General features: G+C 39.6%; 1 long non-coding RNA gene across 1 annotated transcript in view; it reads right to left on the bottom strand.

Moving 5' to 3' along the window:
- The window catches only part of LOC147755771 (uncharacterized), a 54083-nt gene extending 35748 nt beyond the window's left edge, over positions 1–18335 (bottom strand). The window contains exon 1 of the long non-coding RNA XR_015326167.1: positions 17972–18335. This is a non-coding gene — a long non-coding RNA (uncharacterized LOC147755771). The remainder of the gene's footprint in view (positions 1–17971) is intronic.
- Positions 18336–21914: the final 3579 nt, after the last annotated feature.

Below are 21914 nucleotides of genomic sequence, written 5' to 3'. Positions count from 1 at the left end.
GCATTCAATAGGACCAACGTACTCCTGACTACGACGGCGATTTATGGCAATATCTCGTAGTGATCGCAATCCTGGCAAGCGTCCGCCGTAGAAACTGCCTACGGAGGAGCTATTTTAAAGATGTTTATCCTTTAACCCCAGTAGCGTGTGCCGACACTAGTCTATACAACCAAATAAGGGTCCTGTATGTCGAGCATAGGTAATAAGGGTCTCATTCTATAAGTAAAAAAAGAAAAAAGGAACAGTAAACGGCAGAGGAGTCAAGGGAAGAATCAATTAAGGACTATTTCGCGTTTCTGGTCGACTTGTAGTGTGAACAGATAAATCAGATATATTGGTATCGGGTGTACGACATAAATTAGGACAAAACTTAAATCACGTATCTGCATCTAACTGAACAGAAATATTTATGCGATCCTTTTTTGCTGTGCCGACAAAAACACCTTCACGCATGCGTTTATTAAATCTGCTCGCTATTCCTTTCGGAACCGATAAATCGGGACTTCAACTGCTTGCAAGTTATTTTAAGGATTTGCCACGCTAAATTCGCGAATTTGGCGGTAATCACTAATGGCGCGATTGATCAGTAGGATATCTACACTCGTTGAAGTTTAACTTCAACACACGTTACACATGTATTTCACTCTAGGCTGCAAAATGCCCAATTTTCGGCCAAGGTTCAAGTTATCAAAAATGTCGTTTCGAACTTCAGTGGATGTTTCGAACTTTACGTCCGCTACTGCCATCCAACATTGCCCCAGACGGCTGGCTACTTGCACGAAGCAAACTGTGTCCACGCCGGGTTCCGATGTTGGACCACCATTTGTTCTCAAGTTCAATAGGTAGACACGTTACCAGCATGCGATAACGATGATAGTTTTGAGCGTCAGCGTGCTTTTGTTTCGGTTAAACGTTTTACCGAAAGACCCATAGTGTTCTATCCCACGCAGTAGTTTTGGCAGATTTATTCGGCACACGACTATATTTCTTTTATGACGGCTTCATTTTTACGGAGCATGTGCGACTAGGTGATGCTAGTTCATGTTTCTTAGAAAAAAGCTTCGGGTAATGGCGAGAACAACGGCTTTTCTCTAACCGAGCTTTGCGTCTAAATTGCGTGTATAAATATTCTTCCAAGAAGAAACGAAAATGGCCGAATGGTTCGTGGCTAAAGTTGTGTCAGTAAATACCGCAACGAGAACATCCATCTATTTTTTCGTCTTTAAAAAGTATTTGTGTGATTCAAATGATACGAAGAGTAGACTCAGATTTTTCGACACGTGACTCGAAACGAGTTTTCCGAAAAAAAAAAAAAAAAACCTAAGCTACCGATCGATGAATCAGCGTTGTTAAATACGCGTTTTGAAGTTTTTCTATGAGCGTTTACCTCTTTAGGCTATTTGTTGTCAAGGGTTTTCCATCTTGGCATATGGAAAGCTTTTTCGGACTCGTGAGATGCCCCACGAAGACCGCCGACCGGGTAGACTGTTGATGTTAAGCAGTTAAAATAGTCGATGGTTTCTGTAGAAGTTTGCCCAGTACCAAGATATTGGCCTAATTTTCGCTTACATTCTGAAAAAGGATCTCCTGTTTCCACCCAGATAGGTCTGAAGTTTTATTTTAAGAAAGACTGGCAAGATGGTACTAGAACAAAGATATCCGACAAAGCGCATGCTTCCTACGACGACGTGCTCCCCGAAGGTTGTCCAGATTTAAACAGTGTATCCCGTATGTGGGTAAGATCAGCATGTGTTCGGAGTATATCGTGATTTTAATTACTAATGAGCTATTAAAACAGGCAAATGCGTTCGACAGATGACGCTGTTTAATTCGTGGCTTTATAAATGTAGATATTTTCAAGTAGAGCCTCCCTTTGCGCATTGTCGTGGGCACCCTGTATCCCGACGATTTCTAGAAAATAGCTCTCTAGATGATGTTCCACGTGCATTTGAACGATGCACGTGGTACGTGGTTGATTTAATATTTCAATGGTATTATACTAGTAAATTCATTCAAGTCGTTGTAGGAGTCGATAATTTTAATGTTTTTGTACCTGGTGAGGTTAGCTTAAGGAAGCTTTTGATACTTGACAGCTTGACAGTTTTATTGGCTATCAAGGGCCACTGAATACGAGTTACCTTAAGGTAACTTATTGTTAAAGTATGATTTAAATCGAATTTGAAACAACATCTTGTGACAATATTTGTACATCATCTTTAGACCTATGAAATAATATCATTAGCAGAACAAATTGAGCTCTGTGTATATTATTTTTTAAGTAGCGTTCGCTTAGTTTTCTTTTGATAATTTATATTCTGCTACAAAACGCAGCTGTTACTGACTGTCAAGTTTTTCCGAATTTTCAACCTTGGCGTCGTTCAGTCGCGTTAGTAACACTGGCGAATCCTTTTTTCCTATAGTAACATTAGGTTGTCCTTTGGCTGCGATACTCGTATTTAAATCCTTGCACTTTTTTTTTTGCTACGGAAGCGTGTCAGCATGATAATTCCCTTTTATATAGTTGGTACTGACGCATAACTGCCACTGAAGTCTACCTTTGCCCCGTCTGACTAGCAAAAAAAGGCCAAGACGTGGCGCATTCAAGCGGCATAATGACAATCCGATCATTGCTCAGACCCGAGTAGGTGCCAAATGGATAAACTCGTTGTTGCCGATTTAACTCAGTTCACCGTTGGAAGTTTCAACTGATTTTATCAGTGTTGTAACGGAAAGCTGGCTCCTATATATATATACGTATGGTAATACTGATTCGAGCACAACTATCCGAGCTTTCAGATAAGAATTTACAGTTATCGGACGTACCTCAACTGTACAATAGGTTGTTTGCTTTTGATACCCCCAACTTTAATGATCACGACGCACGTATGCGGACGTATGAAGTGATTTAAAATTTTAATTACATTCGGACAAGGGGAATGGGAGGATTGCGCAGGTCTCGCTATACAGATTAACAAATATCTCGTTGCGCTACCGTACTTTTTTAGTTTGAAAACGGGTAGCCTAACAAATATTGGTAACAGCAGATGAGAAGATGGTGTCTGCATTCCGAGTCTCGTATCGCGTTGATCGGCCTATGTGTGACGCTTTAATGCAAAGGAGACGCGGCTCAGAACATTTTAGAGGAAGACGATTAATCAATGCCATGTTTGTTTTCGACTTACAGGTAGACGTACAGCGAGACTCGTTGTCACAGGATTGTTCATAAAAGTTCGACAAAAACCGTTCGATCCCTTCATATTGGCGGTGCTACTAACTGCGTTTCGTGCGGACTTGGTTCTTTACTTTGTTTTTATGGGATATGGCGACTCAGTAAAAGAATTAATGAAAGGAGGTTTAAACAAATAAATATAATATAAACTAAGCATATACAAAAAAAAAAAGTCTAAATATTTTATCAGTGACCAATCATTACGATGCGAAACGTCACTTGCAATGTAACACTTTTTTTTTCTGTCTGCGTGCAGTCGTGGGCCGGGACAAGGAACAGCCTCTAAAGTTTGTCCGTACTACGATCGAAGGTTTTAGGGGTCGACGGTGATCCAACGCAGTTACCGCAAGAGAACTCTTCGACAGCGAGCATCGACGGCTATACAATAGCGTATCTTGTCGGGAATCATACTTCGACCCAAGTTGCACCGAGGTGACTAGAAGACTTCCTTCAGCGCCCCATTCTGAGTCGACAAAAGAAAGGCGCAAGTCTTTAACAATCTATCTTTCTGAATAATATACCTTCAGTACCAATTTACTGGAATGAATCTAAAACAACTTTCCGTAATGGGCTAAGTTGTTGGCCCTTGCCTGATGGTTATCCAAAGAGAACACTGTGGAACGAATTGTATAATCTATAATAAACCAACCACTGCGTCTTATGTAATTATAGTTCTCTGAAGGGAAGCAGTGCTTTTTTCACGTTATATAGTCATGTTACCTGGAGGCAATATGAGTGTATTTGTAAGCGTATTACAGGTTTAGGGAAACGAGAACGGACAAAATCATTATATTACAGATATAGATGGCTAGCTGAGTATGTTCCGTTAGTGTTCACTATTTACGACGTACGCATCGTAAACTTACGTGTGGAACAAATATCATATAAAATAGACGAATAAAGTGTAGTAAAAATGATCTATGAACAAGTAATGTTAGATTGTTGCTTGTCTAAAATTCAATTTGTCTCTAGCAGTTTTACGTAGAATAACATAATTATAGCCCCTTTATGAACATAAATAGATATGTATTTTGCAAATAAATATCTCATACAGGAGAAATAGGAAAAGTTATACCCGGTTATTTTTTGTTATTTCTAGATCGTCGATATTTCCAGATACGGACCCCATGGCCGTAAGCACTCCCTTCACTTTCTATAGGTAGGCAACGGTCATCGACGCGAATCATCGCTTATAACCAAAGCTTCAATTTTTTCTCTCACCCTTTGTTTCGGCCGTTCCGTGCATACACATAGCGTTCTATATATCGGCTGCTTTTACGCTGGATGTACTGGCCTCGAAGAACGACATTGATGATCAATAAAGGCGCGAGACCCTTTCATCGAAAGAGGGAACCAAGCCGTAAATACCCTAAATATGGTCTATACACCGCCTACACGATATATAAGCTGCCTCATACGGGTGTTCAGTATGAGCTCGACGTAAAGGGTACAGGGAGGCCAAGTTTGCGCTATACGATGCTATTGGTGTTGAACGTTCGAACCCAGTGTAGCTCATTCTCCTGTGTGAGCGTCAACAATAAAAACGCTCCACGGACCATTAAGCATTCCCGTAGGCCATCGTCATTTCGCCTGAGAAAAGAAAAACGTTCCGTAATAACTTGTTTGTTTTGACCGCCATTCGCATACGCGAAGAATGTGAGAAGAAATTTGGCGCAAACGTAAAAACTATCCCCACGAGATAATACGCTGGTAGCGCATTTGCCTATTAAATTTAGGGCCATTGTGATGTGGGATTCAAGTTCGAAACTAGGTGTAGATCCTTTTCGTTTCATGTCGCTTGTGGAGACCGGCTGTCTGAGGTCGCACCTGGCTAGAATAGTAGCGAACATTAGCTATGAAGGCTTGCATCGTTGGCATACGGCCAGTACTTATCGGGTTCTGTTGCGATCCTTACAACAGATCATAGTGCCATCGACGACTGTCACATCGGTAGTTAAACAAATGGATTGTTATTATTATTATACAAGCTTTCTAGTCGAATGCTACCAAATTTGAGTTTGAGGGAAGTAAAACGGTTTGTTCAGTGTTTACCATTGTTAAGAAGAGTGAAGATGTGTGTGAAGTCTTGAATATGACAGCATCGTTTAAGCTATATTGAAAATATGGGCGTAAGTTATTGAACAGCTTGAGAGAATGGCGGATTAGTGTAGAGCTATCATAAATATATATAGATTAAAATTATAGGTATCTGCCTAATATAGAATTTGTGAAGACTAATTTTCGTTCGTAAGAATTTGTTCGTTACTAATGATCTCAGCAAGGCTATGTTATACATGACTAAATTAGGGTGTAGTTAAAAATGATGAATAAATTAACAGACAAGGGATTCATTATCATTATTTTTTTTTTTTTTTTATATACTTCGTTTCTTTTTGGTTGATGTCGCTCTTGTTATCTAAGGCAAACGTGGATTTATCTGCGGGTGTTCGCCTTAAAAACACAAACTTCACAAGCCCATCACTTCTATAACTGTGGTGCACTTTCCGACTGGTTGTTTTTCGGATTAGCTTATTGTAACAGGACAAATTTTATAGGTCGACACGCCAGATAGTGCGAAGCACATAATTTCTTTTGAATTAAACCGCCAATGAGCCGAAGGTGACATCTAACATCGCCCCAACAAAAGCTTACGAAAATACAGGCCCAGCTAGTGCGTGAGACGAAGCGTTCTAAGAGAAAAATCCGAATGCTCCAAATACATACGGTTAACGTAATCCGAAGCATTGGCAACTTAGCATTAAGACCAAGAAATCGCTATATATATTCTCTACGAGATATTCGTCCACAGTTTGCCGCGTTTTGACGCGTCCTAAATACTTCCTTCGTTGCATTTGAGTTGTTTCTAGCCTCTTTTGGCTAAGACAAGCGCTGAACGTATTTTTCCTAATATTATCGGAAATGGTATATTTGGTTTTGTGTGAAAAAATTGGTAAAACCGATTGTTGCTCAATGATTGGACCGCCTGCATAAATCAGTTGCCGATCGCTGCTTTATTTGTGTAGACAATAGACAGAATTATTAATAGTACCATGATTGTTTTATAGATATGCCATCTTACGACAACTTGTGACATATCTCCTACTAAATAAGCAGATTTGCTCGTAAGTATCTATTTCATTCTTGTTCCAAGCGTGTTACCGTGCAAGCTTCGAGCTGTCGCAACAGAAGAGAGACTAGTCTTGATGACGGCGGGTGGAAGCGTGTCCGTTTATAAAACTTGTGACACATATGAAAGCCACGCAATACTCAATGGCAACAGCTCCAGCTTACATAAAATTCAAATCTCTCAATTTCACAACTGCCACAATCAATTTTGATTTTCAATGTCACCTTATAAGCCACAACTTGTTTACTACAATAAATAGAGCTCTGGCTGAAACTAACTCCCGAATAGCATCATTTCGAAAGACGCCTTCAGTAAAAAGGATTTTCCAAAAAAAGTCCAGGCTAACGAGTTGCGCCCTAAAGGTCTACGACCGCAATCATGTAAGGGTCGTGCAAAATCGACTGAAATCTCAAATAGGTATCGCTCCGGCCAGTGTGGACTGGGTCACATGGCCGTCAGCAATACTAGAGGCAACCATACGTTTATAAGAACGGGGAAGGAGCTACGGGGTAAAAGTAAACATGGCAAGACGTCAGCGAGCGGTCGAAATCTATAAGGCGATGTCCGAAAAACAGGTCCTTCCACCGTCGTTTACGCGATGCTCTCACTTGTTTTTATCTCTTCCTTCTCTACCTGTCCTAGTCTTTAGCCCTTGTCGAATCCTTTGGCTCCATCTTAACGACGGACACTTTTAAGGCCGACCTTTTCCTTAGCTTGATCTGATCCCCCTTGAGGTCATCGTAAAAAAGTTTTACCGCCATCCAAAAACGAGGCCTTCGCACGCTCAAACAGGGGAGCGCGAAGGAAAAAATCCTACAGAGTCTGGCAGCGACCATCGCCGCTTCGATGCCAGACTCGAATGTACCATAGGCGCTGGTATTGCTGATAGCCAGGACAAAAGACAAAGCAAGGCCAGACTACTGTAGAATGTTGATAATAATAGTAATAACCTGAGTTTGCGTCAGCGCTAACGACAACAACCTACCTGCAAGTGCTGACCGGCGCCGGTGCAGGTAAAGCTTGCTAAACTCATTAATAACTACTACAGTGGTGGTGAAGTCAAATGGGAATTAAGCTCTAAACGTTTCTAAAGTCAGTTCTAAAACGTCACCCCTTTGGTAGAAAATCGAATCGATATTCGGAACGGGATGGGTAATAGTTTTATTTATCTGCCGCCTGTGAAATCTGCCGATTTTTTTTTTAAATTTTATAGTCCATACAGCATAAAAAGCATAAGAAAAAATAGCTTAGCAAGAATGAAAAATACTATTCGAGGGTAGGACACCCATATATAGCAGCCACATCATATGAACCCGGAAGACATCTTTGCGCAGTTGGAATTGAATATGGTGACGACCATTCTCCATATTATCGATATGTTATCCTACTTATCAATGACTATGCGGAGCAAAGCTGCGGTATAAAGTGGAATATGTCAATGTTCTTTAAAAAAAAAAAGGTGCAGTTTATTCATAGTTAGGTAATGCCTGATAAACCATTAATATTATAATACCTTCGTTCATTCTCAATCCAAGTTAATTCTACTATCGATTTTATGTACGATTTTCTCAGTTCGTCCACTTTCTTGTGTGAAGCTTGTGAGTGATTCAGTTTAGCGTGCCTTCCCTTTACAATACGACGTTGTCTTTCACCCTGTAAACCATCGATCTGCCTTTGCACGACGCACGCGGATTTCGCTCAAAGCCCTCTCTTATTCATCGCAGTTCATAACACAGTCGGCGATCCGTCATTCAACTAATCCATAACAGAGGCGACCTCTTCCAATAGTCAATATACTCACAAAAGCTGTGCCAATCGCTACGTACCTGCGACGCAATGAGGCGTAAAATCTCGTCTACTTTATAATCCGAGTTCATACGTCCGTCTCGATGTTGCAATGACCAATTCCCTTCTCGTTCCGAAGAGTTTTTTACCTGCTTTCTACCCGACTAAGTCAGTCAAAATGGCGACTGACTTGTGGTGGTTATCCATCGGAAGTGAAGTTTATAGAATAGTAAAGATCCAATGAACGAGTGCCAAAGTTCCACGCCCACAGAGGCTTTAGCCTCCGTACAGAAAAACGATGGGAAAATAGGAAAAAAGGGTCATGGTAAAAGTTGCGACCCGTACTTTGGTAGCACCGGTCGCCACAAGCGACCGTCCAAGGGGTTATCATGACAAGTATCTCCGTAGCTGGTGTTCGTACGAGTAAAACTTTGAAACGAAACGATGTTAGATATTGATAGCCACGCGCAACACACACGCGAAACCACGGGGGCTCAGAAACCTACAAGCATGCTTGTATGTGTACTTATCTACTTTTTTGGTAGAAAAGAGAGCTTCTTAGCATGTGTGCTGCGGTTTTCAATCGTCGCATGCTTTAAAATCGATCCCCTGACAGCTACGTGCCGGTTCCTTATAAGTAATAGATATTCGATTCATAGACTCTATATTGGGTTTTCTTAAATGTACATACGGTGTCCAGTAAAACACAAGCATTTTCCAGAGACATTTCATTTTAATCAGTGATTTTTCAACCTGCGCGAATCGTCAAAGCCAAATCTTGGTTGCGACTCTTAGTTAGAGACCAACTCTTGGGATATGCCCTCAAAATTCTCTTTGTACCCAGTGTAGTTAATACCGAAACTTATGCGCAGTATCTAGTTGAAGTTTTGCAGTTTACAGTACAACGCCTCCGTCCCCTCTGAAAGCACAGGCTGTGCTTGCAGCTTTGTCAAGAGGACCCAGGTTGCTTTCAGGCTTTGGCCGAGGTACAAGGCCCAAGTTCTACCCCTTAACCTCCGTTTCTAAGATGATTTGCAGAAAAACGTATACGTCATAAAAACAATAATGCTTTGCACAGCTCGAGACCTGTTTGATTGCTACTGTAGGACTTGAAGCACACATGCGACTAACGCACAACGGCTGCTCTTCCGATCAGCTCTTCAGTCCTCGTAAATCACTTTTTGGTTGTGTTTGCGTTAAGGGATACGATACTATACGCAGTGCCTTTTTTGCCACAACGTGGGCAGAGGGGGGCTCACTACAATGCAGCACCCTTCAACAAGACTACAGTGCAGAAACTTTACAGTGGAAGCCCACGCAAAAAACGTCGCCACTCTACATAGGGACTACAACAAACTCTCCAAATGGGCCGTCGTTTTGACACGGTACAAAGCGGCACTATTTCATAAATGTTTACACACTGGTACATTTCCAACCCAATGGAGATCATACCCCTTTAGTGATTCTTAAAGAAAGAGGCGACCCTACCGCGCCGTTTTCATGGTAGAGAATGGTTAAGGAAAACGTTTGTTATAAGCTGCTCCTCGGCTTGCTGACTAAGAGACTGAACAGCTAACAGAAAGAACGTTGCATAGAAACGGCGTGCAGGATCCCCATGGCCGCCGTCAACAGAGACGTGGTCATGCCGCACACGCAATCCGCTACACGCGCCGTTCATCGATTTTAAGCCAGCTTTCATGTCGACGTCCAGGGACAAGGTTATCCTCACGCTGGTCAAAATGGGTATCCCTGTAAACCCGTTCAACCTTCTCGCAAGGTTTCCAGCATTTCTTTTAAACTGGTCGTTAAGTGGTGGTTAATAAAGTCGAAATGCTGAAAAGGATCTAAAGGAGAATTAACAACGCTTTGCTTTGGATGCTCCCATGACTGACAAAGCTGATCAACACTATTTAACCAAATCATCCCCGGGTGGAATTACGTAACTTGTGATCTTGGTATGGACGCAATTTTAAATGCGACCATAGCTGAGGAGGGGGTTAGAGCAGATAGAAAATATCAACTTCAAAGGCTGGGTACTGTCACTGCGGTAAGGTTTGTGCAGGTGCATATTGATACTATTCGAAGGAAACACAACAATCTGGTCGAACTAATCGCCGAATGTAGAATTATCAGGCGGACAATGGCGCTCGTTTCTATAAAGACAAACATCTTTGATTTTAAGGCCTGAGCTTTGACATGCCGTCAGTATGGTGCACCAAATACTTTTTGCTCAATGTCTCAACAAAAAGATGATCGCTACTTGCACGACAACTTGAGAGTTTAACTTTTCAGAAACAAAAAGTAGATCTCATACCGGTAGATGATAGGAACTGTGAAAGTTAAAATGATAACTCGTGTAAAGTCGATATTCATTGTTGGGGACCCGCATTGAGTAAGGTATACATTAAGAGAACAGAAATTAGTGAAAACGCCTGGCGTCAGCTTATAACCCTCGCTTCATCCCAACGAACCATTCAAGCACTTGCCGGGGACCGGCAGGGAAATTGAAAACCAGTTCCCGTGATAAAGGAGCTATTTAGCACAACTTCATTCTATTGCGAGTACTTTATGACACGCAAACATAGAGAAGCTAAAAAGCCTTTAAAGTAAGCAGATTGCTATAGTATGACTTGGGCATAATCCACAAGTCTGTGCTATACACCTTAGTGTAAAGTATCATATCTTCAGTAAGAGAAATATTTATACGTGAGCACAACTTAACTCTTTAAGAGTTACAAACAACATAATTGTAAACACTCATTAGTATCTTATAATGAGGCCACCTCGGAGAATCGAGTTACTGATGTGGGAGACAGCTAGTACTAAAGTGACTGCCCTATCAGACTTGTATTTTTCTAAATACAAGTAAACCTTATATATATACACCACGAAGTACATCACGCAATTTTCACAGTAACTATTCTCGTTCAAAGATCAATTAATCTTTCATTTTTCAAGTTTATAAGTTTATTTATAACTTGACCTATGCTAAGGCCATCGATCGACAACCAACAGAGCCGTTTCACTATTACTTGTTAATTCTGTCTTGTCCTAGCAAATTACACCTGAGTCACCCCTCAAGATTAATTCGGTGGGTTAGTTTTTAGCAGTGAAACTGCTTTATCTTCATGCTTTATAAGCATTTCTGTATCTAGTTTGTTTCGCAACTTCACCTTATCTTGTTCAATAACTATGAATTTGCATTGGAGTCACTAATTAGCTATGAATGCGATGCAGAATTCGCGTCGTCGAAGAAAAAACTTCCAATCGGAACCGCCTATTACCTCCTTAGTAAAGTTACTTAAAACGTAGGTTGCATTAATGAAGGGTTCAGTCTTGTCATTGAAAGATGCTTCTGCCCTACCTTAGAGGTTCAGTTAAGCAAAACCCGACAGACGACGGTATAAAGCGAAAAAAATAGCGTCGAAAATCGGTGAGCGGGTTATCGATGCACGACATATTGTTTTCCTTCGAGGGATTAGGCGAGCTTCCCTATGCCATTCTTAAGTCTAGGCATTACGGCAGATGGCGATATGCTAGCAATCTGAAAAATCGGTAAGAAAAATTTGTTGCCGTTTGAGTTAAGTGATAAAATCAGCCGCAGAAAGTTGTTGCCAGATGTAAGATGTTATTAACTGTTTTCGAAGGAACTGTCTATCTATTGTCTAAAAGACAGAATCGTCGAAGTTGTGATTTCCTTAATAACCGCATCGGGAAAACTTCGAAGGCTGGAAGATGGACACAAAAAGGTTTTTTAAAACTATATTCATTTTACGTTTGCAACGTTTGAAGCAAAGACTAAAACAAAATAAAATTATCAACGAAAATAGGTAGATAAACGAAAACATTAGTAGCGCACACTGGTCCAACATTATTATTACTGCCCTCCAGTCGGCGTCTTTAGTCCTACTATGTTTTGTTATCTTCACGTCCTATGCGAAATTCTAGCAAAGAGCACGTATTTTGTAACACATCATTCCGTTGGAATTTTTTGTTGAATTTGGATTCTGACCTCCACCAGACCTGACGGTACGTGGCCAGCTTTACGGTCTTCCGTAAAATGCTGTATTTATGGAAGGAGAAACCTGTTCGATATGCTTTCAGCCGATAAGAGTCCCTATGGCTCTCTTGGCTGAACATATTCACAAAGGTATGCGTATACAAACAATTCGTCTCATAGATGGACGAATCTACATTGCCGAAGGAATAATACCAAACTCAAAATCCGCAAAAATACCGGGTATACAACGTCGTATACTCACTCGCCAAACGCAAATACTGAGATGATCTTTGGTATAGAATATGCGGCATTTTTGCCGAACGGCGAAGATTTGTTTCAAAAGGTAACATTTTAACATGCTTGATTGCCATCCATCCTTGATGTCCACAATACATTCGAGGAAAAGTTGTGCTTAATTTCTGAAAAATATCCTATTTGTAAATGGCCGCCTGGGCAACCCAAGTCAACTGGATCCGGTTCATCCACCTGACAAAAACAATACCTAAATTTCAGTTACGAGTTCTGAACGAATGTTCTTGACATAATCTCTCTGATGGAGAAATGTCTGCACGTTATTTAACTCGGATCAACACGTAGATTCTGATATATATATATATATATATATATATATATATATATATATATATATATATATATATATATATATATACTAGTTGACGCGTTTGAAATTATAAGCGGGTTCTGAGTTATTGAAGTTAATGGAAGTGGACAATATATTCTAGATATGATTGCTGTCATGGAACTAACGCTTCAGTCAAAGCCTCATGCCGATCAATGCAGCGTACACAAACTGGAGCTTTAGGAAAACCAGTGAACTGCGCACGATCATAATTCAAAAAAAAAAATTTTAATAAAACTTTCTGCATTTTAACACACCGTACTTAATAAGTAACAGAGCTGATAGACAGCGAAGAAACAAGTGTACTTGTCTTAGCCCCAACGAGTTTTAGAAATTTATATTTAGTTGTTTAAGCAACTGTCTAATGGCAGTGTTTAACGCTTATATGTTTAATTAATAGTTTTAGATAACCCGTTTAATTATATTGCAGAGATGTGAACGTTTTTTTAAATTCGGAGAGTTCAACTAATTGGAGCATTGCCTGTGATGAAGCCTGTGAATATCGGAAGGTTATATACTTTAGGCATACTTCTATATTAGTCTATTTCTGTTTTTTAAATACCTGAATATATTTACTTTAGTAAATGGGTTTCTGAGTAGTTTAAACGTTGCAGTTAAGTTTTTCTCCCGATAGTTCCCCGGAACAACTGTTTGGCTTAATAAAAGTATTAAATTATTTTCATTTATATTGTCTCTACCTATATAGGAGATGAACGTAACGATTTTTTGAAAATTTTCTGTAATACGCTGCTTCACATCATTTATAAATTTTAGTTTCACATATTATATTTTTTTCTGTTAAGGTATAGAAATCTAAGGCTATACCGTTCAATACGACTTTTAATTGACATGGTTTGACACAATGCTTGACGAACAGACATTAATTTTTAAAGTTTATTTTTCTTTAAACAAATTTAAGACTTTTAAAGGCTTGTTTCTAAGAACCTACGTAAACAAACACGAATACTTCGATCAATTTTTCTTGTGTGCCGGGAGCGTCATTCCTAGCGGTCGTGCTTGTCTAAGAAAATCAACACCCACACCGCTTTGGCTATAGCCTTGATTCGAGAGCTAAACCACTAAATATTTTTCCATATATATATATATCTCTTGTAATTTCTATGTAACTTGTTATCGGTAACCATGCATCAAGCGATATTGGTAGGTACGAATTCGTTTAAGTGTCGCTTAAATGTGCTATATACCGAAAAATATCAGACCTATAGCAGGCCAGAGGCCAAAAAAATGAAAAAAAAAAAACTTGAAACAGTTAAGAACAGCGGAAGGCTGGCTGACAGAGCGACTGATCGTGAATCCAATTGCGCCGGACGATCTAATGCTTATGAGGACGGCTGTTAATTTTTGTATTAAAAACCTGCATGTATCTAAAATTGCTTTTTAATTTTTCGAATCATTTTTGAGCTTAGAACCTTAATAGATCTTTAGGTTGCTATATGCAGGCCCATTCGTTGATTTTTGCACAAAAAGAAAGCTTTTTAGCTTTGGTAGAGGGTCATCCAGTGCAAAAGAAGCGCCTAATAGTAGATCTTCGTTCAGTAACGGCATACCGCTTCCCGTCATGGTGTATCTCAAATGTAGCTGGCTTTCTTCGCCACTAGCAGTAGAAGAAAACCTGCTGCGACAGATAGCCCGCCTAACTTCGTTCGAATTCTTCATGTTCTAACTCATTTGTAGGCCATTCGAAACATTCGTATCACATTGATTTGGAAAAGATTCTATAAAAAAAAAAAAATATATATATATATATATAGAAATTATTATGTTTGAACTACAAAACTTATGGAGAGTTTAACATATATTTAATAATTTCATAACATGAGAATTAGACATAGGAATAATACTGAAAAATTTATTTTAAAATGTTTTTTAAGAAGGATTCAAGTAGATAAAAATTTTGACACGCAATGACGTTTCCGTTCAGATACGAGAAAAAGATGTCAAATGCTATTATAATTAAAATTCTGTGATAAACACAATTCGACAACTTTCTTGAGCTTAAACTTAGGAGTTTTATTGAATAGGGTGAACTTTGACATTGGAACAAACGAAGTGATCTCGTGAACACGAGTGAAGTCGTGTTTAAAAGAAATTCAGTGACACCAGTAGGTGCAAACTTTAGGCTTATATTGTTTCATCCGGAGAATTCACCGCTCTCATTACCTTATTGTTTGCTATTGCTTAGTTGAATAATATTATGAATTTTAGATTAATATCTAAAAAAAAAGGTAGATTGTAGAAGAATTTTCTAAATTAAGGCAACACTTATGTCGCTAACTTGTATGTTACATGTGAATAAAAATGAATATTTAGCAGGCATTTTTACATGCGCCTACAGGCACGTACCTCTCGCTACCCAACAAATTTCTACTTTTTACTCTAATAAGAACCATCGTTCTTTAAATATTACGGATGCTTGCCACGATAAGCCCCCCCCCCCCCCCCCCCCCAGGAATATATCTCGATTTATCCCGAACACCCTGTAGCAAAGGTTACCTGTTTTCGATGCGTTTGGCCTCAAGAACTCTACGTATCGTGGCGCTCCCACGTCCTGAAAGCCCACCGAAACGCTAATTGAGACCCGTTCTTTTTCACTTACCACTCAGACGAGGGTAGCACTTTGCCCATATCCGGAGAAAGAAGTGTTCGTATGATGCTATTCAGCGTATTAATATCGTGGGCTAAACATACCAATACAGGTAGACTCAAAGACATCCGCGTGCATGCAATACCCTTCACAGAAGAAGCACTTTACTCATTGGCAAGCAAGAGCTGCGGTATTAAGGTGTCTCAGTAGTTGAGGGCTTTCATTTATGGAGGACGGATCTAACTATTAACAACGGGACAAACATTAAGTAAAGGTATGAAAGGACGACGGATTTGTACACTCATATTTGAGCCTAGTGATCCAGGAGTGGTCTACGCAGGATAGGAGGTAAAAGTAGAGATTAATTTAGCTGACTTGGTTGAGTAATTGTTGATAACGGAATGAAGAAGCATATAGATAAACGTTCTAAATAGCCCTAGCCAACGGAAACGTTTAGTGGTCATCTCTGTTTAATAGATCAAACTACTGGTGCGTATTATGATAAGGAAAAACAGCTGTGGTCAGTCGTGATTTTGTAGGTTAATCAATCGTGTTGAAGGACATTGTCTTGCCCTAATCCGTAGTAATCGTTCATCTGAGATTATACTCAAGAGAACGCATTGTCATGAATCTGCTAATAATTCCCGATCCTTATATATAACAAATACTACCATTGCGGTCAAGCTGAAGCTCGGTGTTCTGTAGGTCCTAACCTCTCGCCAATGTTACTAAAATGAAATAAGCAATGCCTTCTCGGAGTTGCATCACACCGTTGTCCCAAAGCTAATTATCTGAGAACATTATATTAAGTTGTACAGCATCGGTTTATTTGGAAGTACAGATCTTTTAAAAAGCACAGCAGTAGCCTTAGACAGGATCTCTGAGAAGTTGCTTCACTCAGATAGAACCCAAACGGGCGGTTGAACTACTGAATGCCCAATGTTTGTCAAACACAAGGTTTACTCAGTTGTTCGCCGAGCGAAATATAATGGGCAGGTGTCGTATATGGACCACTGCTGGAATAAGGTCCGATGTTGTCAAATGGCCTAAAGCAGCACATGGATACGGCTAAAGGCGTAAAGATGAATTTTGACTACCTGCTCGTTACGTTAGAGGGTCTGGCTTTGAGGAGTTTTTTTTTTATACCCAAAGAAAAGTTCGGCTTTTTTTTCAAAAAAGAAAAAAATAGCTAACTGGAAGTAATTCGAACGATAATTGTCAGACAACATTTTGCGACAGTAATCTTATTATATGGAAGGTAAGCAGGCTTAAAGCGCGCCAAAGTTTCATCGTTAGTCATATCGTGGATCAAACAAAGTACAAGTAAAAGCTAACCATCTCAGCGGATTGCACCATCACTTACTGTATAAATCTGAAATAGCTTAAAAAGTAAGTAGATAAATGCTTTGGCCGGCAACAATGGCAACGGCTCGTTCCCTAGCTCATTTCCCCTAGGAATGAATCCAACATCTTATCTATATATCCCATACGATGTTATTTCATTTTCAAAACCACTGTAGCTGCATTGGGAGAGTCAGTAATTTACTAATTGTCTATATTTCACATAACGTTATAATAGCATTGTATAAACATTAACGCTTCGAACAATACTTGACCACAGCTTCAAACCGTCACGTCAAGATGGATTCGCGTCAAATAAAGCACACAGAACTGAAACCCGGCAAGACTGTCCATATACCGCACTGACTCGTACTACTGGCCTCAAATTAGTAAAGAGTTAACTACAGGACTGATAACGCCGGCATCGACACAACAACGATATTCCCAAACTCGTATTCAGCTCCGGCGTCAGGTACAAATGAGTTTCATTGGACAAAATGACGTGATACTAAGCAGCAGTGTCATACAAGTGCCTTAGCCATACGTCCACATGCTTTGCGTATACATGGACCCGTACTATATTATGGATAGTTGAATCGAATGGATTCACTCCCTTAAGCCCATTCAAGTTGGGCTGAATCGCATCTAGTCTCTACGAGGTCGCTCACGTAGGGCTCTGCGTATATCGTACACCGACCTCTCTCTAACCCTAACGATCAGGCAGACTATATCCAAGTACAGGCGAAAGTGTTCAAGCTAAACCGACAAAACCAAGCGGAGCTACTCTCACCGGCTCAGATACAGACCGAGAAGGATTGGCGTAACAGACGTCACAGCATTAAACTCCCCCAAAAGAACACATTTATGATCCACAATACAGACGTAGTTTAGTATATACACAAACGCATCTGCCTATTGTATCGACTAAATCTGTGTGCTCATTCTGACTCCTATGTACCAGTATCTATGGTATGATGTTGTTCACTGGCTAACGTTTATCAGCTAGCGCTTATATCGTAAACAATACTTTACGGCCCTATGGTTTGGGATAAAGCAATGCTCGTGCACGCAAATCAACAATCCGGACTCACGCAGTTCTGCTGACCGAAACTATGGCCAACAAATGTGGTAGATTAAACCTGAGCGTCCCTTCGTATCTCCAGTGAGCTTTCGCTTCTGCTCTGTTCTGTGGTACATTGGATATTTTGAGCTGTAGTTATAGGAAAGCATGACATAATACTCACCATATTCACGTATGTGATTGTATTCCCTTCGAAAACGGATGAAAAGATGCCTATGACTGTTCCCTTTTCTAGGTCTCCAAACGGATGGTGTGTCTTCAAAGCTCATTTTTAGCACTCTGATCTGTGGGCTCTCAATTTAGAACATACAGATTTCTCATGCGGCTTCACCAGATGGCGGTACGTGCTGAAGACCAGGTCTAAAATCCGATAGGCACAAGTTACTCTAAAGTCTTGGGGCCATTTGTATTCCGTATCAGTCTTGGCCACCCTTCTCTTCTCTATTTAGAAATCTAAATATGAAGTTTATTTAGCATATTCTATCTCTCGAGGAAATGAAGATGTAAAAGTCGATTGCACGCTTGTAATTAAGATTTCTTTAGTCCTAAGGAGTATGTTTCTAGACGAAGGATAGACCGCTGTGATTCATACTTCATGTCATCACGTGCATACGTGGAGTAGCAGAGCGGAAACTCGTAGTCACGGGGGAGAAACAAAGGCAAGAGGGAACCTAGCGATGGTAATCATTACAGCGGAGGGTAAACATTCGACCACTGAGACAGAATAGCGGAGAACTACCTTCGCTATTGCTACTTGTAGAAACAGCATAGCGTAGGTACGAGTTACGGTGCCCCGTCATAGTGCAGTAATAACATAGTTGTATGGAAAATCCGAGGTAATCTAAGTTCGATGCCAGGCATAAACGGGGTTACAACAGGCCATTGAAAAAATCTGCCGGAATTAGTGATGAAGAGGGAAGATGCATGTGGTTTGGCATGACAATTTCACAGTCTTTAGCTATCTGTCAAAAATGGAGGTAACTTACATAAGAAATTTTAACGTATCCGCCGTATCGACCGAAGCTTACATCTCACATTATCAGCTGTTTCGGTCTCCGCGGAGCTCCCTTATTTTTAATAAAAGGATAAAATTTTTCGCCTAGAAATCACAGAAATTCCACAGTAATTGCATTATGGTGTTATTAGGAAGGTCATAAAAATCGTGCATGTTTAGTCAAGTAATATTATTTCTAATATAAGAAAAAAAAACTTTAATTCTGGTCTTAAAACAATTAAATATATTCTTACCGAAATGGAAACCGATGGTTAATATATATATATATATATATATATATATATATATATATATATATATATACATATATTCTTTTTATAACTCTTAGTGTTGTTAATGGTGAAATTCACAAAAATGTTTTTGCACAATATTGAACAACATCCTAATGATTTTAAATAAAGAGGATTTGTAATTAAATGTTAATATATAAATAACCGAAGGAAAACACTTTGCAGTGGAAAACTGTTTGCCATCCCTTTATTAATGCTAGTACAGGAGTGCTATTCCAACATGTTGTTTATTTTGAGCTGTATGGCTCACATAAGAGTTTTAACTAACTGATAAAATGAAACTGAAAATACGCCTAATTTTATTATAATTTCATAATTACAATAACATTCAAAAGCTAACTAATATCAATCATCGTTAACAACCAATGTTTACTTTAAATCCTTTAGAAAACAGCCTCAAATAATAGATGTTTTTTCGCTGGCCTTAACCTGAAAATTGCTATGTTAATCGATCCTGGTTTCAATTATAGATCTTATTAATTAGGTAATAAAAACGGTTGATAAGATAACTGTTGCTACTAATGATAATATACCATAGCATATGCGATTGGGTCATGAATCTAAAGGACATTTTATCTACTTACAATGACAATTATAAATACATATGGGGTAGGATGAAAACTTTGGATCAGAAGTTGATAGTCAGTAGGATATATTAGCTAGAAGGTTGAATAGGCCGATCTTGCCTTGACGGCAGCGATCCACCGACTCTCCTAAGACTTATTTAAATTTTTTGTCCTTTCTAATTGATTTAGATTATCAATGAAATATGTTATTATGGTTAATTGGGGTCATAAGACGAATGTATTTCTACTAGCCCTTTAACATCACCGTTTCCTGCAATCAATTATTTAAACTATATTCGTCATGCTCGTATAGCAGATTATTAGTAGCTTCAGGCCATAAAACTGCCGGCAGAGAAGCAGCCTATCGCCATTATTGCCCAGAAGGTAACCGAAGGAATTCCATCAACAGCTCTCGTCTTGCTGTTACAATAGGATATAGCAATTTTGCATTTCATTCCGTAGCTTTCTATTTGTTCCTCGTAAGTTCGTCCTATCTCGAGAGTTTCCACGAAAGCACTTCAGTTGTTCAACTGAAGTTTGTCAATCTGTTGCGTAGCTGATGCATGAGTTGTATTGGATAAAAGGGTAAGTTCAGGACATTCCTCGTAAGCCTTTCCTTCACTGAAAAAGCTCGACACAGAGATACGCCTCATTTAATCCTGTAATTGAAGCTCACTGAGGATAAGGTTAGCCTACAGGTGATGAGCTAAGTGTATGCTACAGATAAGTGCTGCGGGTCGGAAGCTTTGAAATTTGTCAAACGAACGTTTTGGTCTTGGATATACAACATCTATAACACTTTCGACCTATCACTATGCTACTGCTGCTAAAAGATAGAAGGCTGATAGAAGAAGCGAAGGTTATGCAGGTAAACGGGAAATCCAGGCGATGTGTTAACGAACCGCGTGCGGGAAAATGCTCTACCGCAGCAATGAACCAGTCCTAATCAAATCGTTCCTTTTCTGAGTACCTGGGAAAAGATTCGTTTGAAAGAAAGACCCATATGAATAGGCTCAGTAGACAGTTCTGGAAGCTGTTTGATCACACGTTAACACATCATCGCAACGGTTAGCTTTTAAACGGAACTTTTTTATAGTGACCTACGACAAATTCTTTCCAATAAATTGTACACTTGAACAAAGTGTTTCTTTTTAACTATTCATTAACACTTTTGTCTCGAAGCGAACATAAATTTATCATCAAGCTAATCACCTGATAATTGAGTTTTACTTGCGACAAACATATCACTTTAGCCAAAGAAGGACGTTACATCAGCAATCATCTAAGTAAAAATGAACCGTACCTGCCTGATATCGGGTGCGAAGACTTAAACAAGCGAATCCTTCATTTGACACAGATACCTGTCGAATCAAACGTGCCCCATCTCCCACTCGTATTCAAAGCAACGTACAGCTCCATCTTCGAAATTTTAGGTAACACTGCAATATTATTCGAATTATTTGATTCCTGCCAAAGACCAATGAAAAAATATGACACATTTTGTGTAAATAAAAATTTATTACCATTACTTTTCCGTTTATCACGATGCTTCATTGTAGTTTCCTTAGTTTCGTCGGTCAAACCTAGCAAACCATAGTCCACTGGTCTGTTAATTACTCAGTTTTAGTAGTAGTCAATTTTCTCCTCTCAACTCTACATCCGCACTTAGCAACGGATTTAGGGTGGAGAACTTATGTATACATGTATAGATACGTTTCGTTTACATGTGGTTGTATTAAAAAGAGTTTAATCATACCTACCTTCATTTAGCCATGGAACGTTATCCATCTATAACTGGAAGCATTAAGTTACAGTTATTAAAAACAAAAAAATGGGCTCACATAACGCAAATGTCATTGCCAATGTCATGCCTACCATGACTGCCAGCTAATTAGTGTCCTGGCCTAGGTGCTGAATATTACACTCGTTAAATAAATGGCTGCCGTGTAACGTACAGCTGTGAAGGAGCCTTAAGATAGCTTAAACTGCAGTCAAATCTAAGACAGGCTTGGGACGCAAGACGGTTACTTTTATCCTTCTTTTTTTTACCCCATCCAGCATACTAACTGGTACTAACAGCCGTTCTGGGCGACGGCATTGTCCGCCTGGGATAATGTACAGGTCTACCGTGACCTTGGAACTTTTCAAAGACCTTCGTTATCCCATACCCTTGTCCGCCCCTTTACAAAGCTTTTCCTAGTTAGTATAGCGACCACGCTACTAGTACCAGATTTC

The sequence above is a fragment of the Varroa destructor genome, unplaced genomic scaffold (assembly GCF_002443255.2).
Source record: "Varroa destructor unplaced genomic scaffold, Vdes_3.0 BEIS01000004.1, whole genome shotgun sequence".
In the NCBI taxonomy this organism is placed as follows: Eukaryota; Metazoa; Arthropoda; class Arachnida; order Mesostigmata; family Varroidae; genus Varroa; species Varroa destructor.
This window is presented reverse-complemented; position numbering and strand designations above follow the sequence as displayed.